The sequence below is a fragment of the Mus caroli genome, chromosome 5, assembly GCF_900094665.2.
Source record: "Mus caroli chromosome 5, CAROLI_EIJ_v1.1, whole genome shotgun sequence".
In the NCBI taxonomy this organism is placed as follows: domain Eukaryota; kingdom Metazoa; phylum Chordata; class Mammalia; order Rodentia; family Muridae; genus Mus; species Mus caroli.
In genome coordinates, this window is record NC_034574.1 from 92,309,342 (window position 1) to 92,314,056 (window position 4,715).

Consider the following 4,715-nt stretch of genomic DNA (forward strand, 5'->3'; position numbering starts at 1 on the left):
GGGAGAGGGTGGGGGTCAGAAAGAAAAGGAAGGAAAATTGAGAAGGGAAAGAGAGGCAGTATACAACCCATTAGTTAAAAATAAGCGTTACCTTTCTCCCGAATCTTTGCCACATTCCTAAGAAAACATGCAACATAAAGCTGTTAAGATTCAAGTAGAAAAATGAATGAAGGATATAAGCATAGCCTTCCTGAAATACAATTAGGCAGTGTGTGAAGTGCTGCTTCTAATCTTCACCGTCCCTGCTCAGGAGTAAGCATAAGGGAGTGACCACACGAACGCACCTCTCTATGGGAAAGTGCTTCTGTGTTATTTTTTAAGCATGTCTATCATGATGAAAGTTAGAAACGGAAAAATGTTCAGAGTAAGTTGTTAAAAATAATTAAGCTATAGCAATATATTCACATAGTAGTGATTAAAATGCATTATTTTAAAACCTATTTAATCATATTTTAAAATAGCCACACTGTAATATGCAGGGACACACAGTAGGAAGGAGATCACACATGTTGAACAATTTAAGTATATAACACATATGTATATCCAAGTAAGAAAAATGTGTCAAAAATATTCACTGTGGTTATTTTTGTGGAAATTTTTATTTCCTCCTTGAGTGTCCCTAAGATTTTCAAGTTGTCATAATGAGGAAGAATGTGGAGATATTAATTTCCCAATCAGACAACAACTGTTCCTTTTATAAGCCAAAAAAGTCCAAATTTAATTGCAAATAACTACAGGTTATTTCTATTTTTCAGTAGTTAGTACTTTAAGCTCACAGGCAAAACCTAAAGACTAAATCTTATATTCCTAAAAGAGACAAGGAGATTTTCTTGAAACTATAATACTCTTGGTGGGGAATAGAGGTACCCTTTTTTAATCCCAGTGCTTGGGAGGCAGAGGCAGTCTGTGAGATGGAAGTCAGCCTGGTCTATGTATTGAATTCCCAAAGAGCCAGGGCTACATACAGATACCCTGTGTCAAAACAAAATAAAAGCTCAAGCAATCAAACAAACGAAAATAAAATATAACACTCTAGGTCCAAGTGATGTAATAATGTTGGGGGAGATTGGAGGGAGGAGTGGGGAAAGGAGCTGTATACTTTGAGCTGTCTGGGTTCGGAGAAAGCGATTTGCTATAAATGATGGAGAGTAGATCTGGGTGTTGTGCCTCTTGCCTTTAATCCCACTATTTTAGAGACAGAGGAAGGTGGATCTCTCAGTTTGAGACCAGCTTTGTTAGACTGTATAGTAAGTTTTAGGTAAACTGGCTATATAGTGAGACCTATTGAAAGAAAGAGAGGGGGGGGGGAGAAAGAGAGAAAGAGAAAGAAGGAAAGAAAGAAAAAGAAAGAGAAAGATAGAAAGAAAGAAAGAAAGAAAGAAAGAAAGAAAGAAAGAAAGAAAGAAAGAAAGAAAGAAAGAAAGAAAGAAAGAAAGAAAGAAAGAAAGAAAGAAAGAAAGAAAGAAAGAGAGAAAGAAAAGAGAGAGAAGGAAGGAAGGGAGGGAGGGAAGGAGGGAGGGAGGAAGGGAGGGAGGGAGGGAGGGGACAGTTAAAGATGAATTACAATTGTAATTCATATTCTTATATTCTTAGTAGGTGTTTTCAAAGCGCTTCTTAATATATTATCTTCACAATTTAAGCAACAAATAACAGCACCTTCCTTTGACATTTGAGGCTTTTCTTTGTAACCACTTATCTTTATTTAACAACGTGATACAGTTGGTACGGACCACAGGACTTTATCTGGAGCACTACGATGACGTAATAATATACAAGCTCTCTGGACACACCAATTACAAACGGCACCTAGGACCACACGCTGGAAGTTAAAAATGGAGCATGAGTTTGGATGAGTTCTTAAGATAGGAACTTAACCAAACCACACACCCCGTGATTCTATCCTCCCATTCTCACCGGGTAGGAAGACATGAATAATTAAGAATCAATCTGACTGACAAGATGAGATTGGGAGTGTTCAGGGTGGGGAAGGGGAGAAGAGATGGGGGTATGGGAGGAGTAGCTCTGTGAGGGGGGACTGGGAGGAAATGTGGGATATAAATAAGGAAAGGAAGGAAGGAAGGAAGGAAGGAAGGAAGGAAGGAAGGAAGGAAGGAAGGAAGGAAGGAAGGCAGGCTATTACTGGCATTTTACTCCAAACTCCGCCTCCTCCTCCTCCTCATCATCATCATCATCATCATCAATTATCTGTCTTCACTCTTAGACAAGCCCCTGGAGCCTGCCTAGTCTTAGGAAGCCCTGGCACAAACATCTTTGTGTGTCATATTTGTAAGGTTTTTTGGCCATTAAAAATATTCCTTGTGGCTGGAACTCCAGGAAGAGAAAAAAGAAGCTCTCAGGGAAGTTCTGGGCTTCCCATGGATATTCTGTTCCTTGTATTGAGAGCTTCTCCAACAGTCAAAACTGCCAATGGGAAACCCCAGAGGCAGACATAGTTCCAGTTCTTCACTTGGAAAGCCTCACTGTAGACCTGCAACCTACTGTTGGCTTAAACCATTCTCATAATCACCAATTGTGAGCATTTTTCATTGTTTCTAATCCCTGTCATCCTAAGTCATAATGGAATCAATATCAGACACTTATATGTAGGCTGGTAGGTAGTTCAGTTACGACTTCCTTATTCCTACAAATACACAGCAAAAGTTAGGAACCTAAAACTTTACAACATGTGCAACCTAGCTATGCCTCGGAAAAGTTGCTCAATCTGTTTCTGTATCTGCAGCATAGAGGTCAGGCCCACAGATCACTCCATGGTAAGCCATCATGTCCCCTCTAAGCCCCCTGGAGACTGAATCGACCACCATGAAGCAACTCAAGACAGATAGGTGACCACACTTGAGAGATTTCTTTTTAAACCACATATTTTTTCTCCTCAGAAAATATATTTACCAAGAAGAGAATAAAACTTATAAGCACTAAGAAGTGGCTATAAAGGAACACCCATATGGCTATCAACCAAATTAAGCACACTGTCAACACCCTGGGAACACCCACTCCCTGAGTTCAACTGACACACCACTTCAGCCTCGGCAGAGTCTTTGCCAGGATTTTATCAGCCTGGAGAAGTGTTAAAACTTTTCCCAAAAATAATCCTTACCACGTACCACATGGCATTCCTTGGTATTTAATTCAAAGGCTGCTACCATTTAAAAAGATTTTTCTATCGATCACAGAAAGTAACTATTTTCCAAAGCGTAAAAGGCATATGTGGTCCAGAGAACAGCTCGATTAATGGAGTTTCAAATAATCCAACTTGCTTTTTCTAATTATTTCTGGAAGGACATTTTAAGTATTTTACATTTTCCCTTTTTAAATTACATATTTGTACCTTTAAGCTGTTGTTTTCAGTATTTTTTTCTATCAGCTTGAATGAGTAGGCATATGAAATTGGACCTTAATTCTTTATAAACATACATATTTGTGACCAGTCAATTTATTTTAGAGGTGGCTCTTGAAAGTATGTTTATCAGGTTTGTGGCAGGAACTATGCTACCCAGGATAGCCTCAAACTCCCCATCCTTTTGTGGCCTCCTAACGGCTGTGGTTGATGGCCTGTGTACAGTACAAAGGCTCCCGAGTCTCTTTCCCCTGTAGTATTCCCACCTCCATAGAGAGTTCTTAGGGGTCCTTCCAGAACTCTACCTCAGTTTTTAAAGAGGGCCTAGAAGTTCTTAGTGAAATAGAATATACTGACCTGCTACTTTATGGTGGTTTTTTGTTTTTTACAATGACCTTCAAATAATTTAAGTGAATATTTCCATATGTAGAAAGTATACACAGTGTACATAAAATAGCAAGAGTCCAAGTGTTCTTCTCTGGCACAATTACCAACATTCTGCAATTCTGTTCTCTTGACGTTTCAGTTCCAAGGATCTGACCTAGGGCTCCACACACTAGGCAAGTGCTCCCCCACGGAGCCACACTCCACCCCACTCTGCAAGTCTCACTAGCTGATTGCTTTCTCCTTTTTCCTACTGCTCTTTGGCTGAAGCATATTAAACTTAATCTCAAACATAATATCACGACACATATACATGTTCCATAATACATCATGAGTTAACAAGAGATTCTAAAACAGTAATCAACACACACAGCTACTCATCCAGAGAAATGCCTGCTCACAGTTAGAGTTCCCTGTTTTGGTCAGTGTGTGTTTGTGTGTGTGTGTGTGTGTGTGTGTGAGTGATGTGTGCACGAGTGCATATGAGCCTCAGTGTGTAATGGGAACTCAGTTCCTTTGGTGCCCCTAGATGTGGGTTGAGGGACCAAACTCAGGACAGCAGGCTGTCACAGTAATGTTTTTGCCAACTGGGTCGTCTTACAGGTCCTGGTTTTTTTGTTTGTTTGTTTTGTTTCATTTTGTTTGTTTTTAATGTCATTTCAGAACTGAGATTTTGCAGCGGGGTTTAAACAAGATCAGCACGCAGAATTTAAGTGATGTGCACTTTGTGACTGCTTACTCTTCTGTATTCTAAACCATTTTGTTGTTGTGTAGAAATTAGGTGGGTTTTCTTAAAGAACATCTGACTTCTTGGATTTGGCTGATGGTTTCAGGTATTTCCAATTAAATGTAGCCTTCTAGTCTTTACCAACTTCTCAAACTCCCCAACGTTGTTGGCTCTCCTCTCACACTCTCACTATTCTCTCTCTCTCTCTCTCTCTCTCTCTCTCTCTCTCTCTCTCTCTCTCTCTCTCTC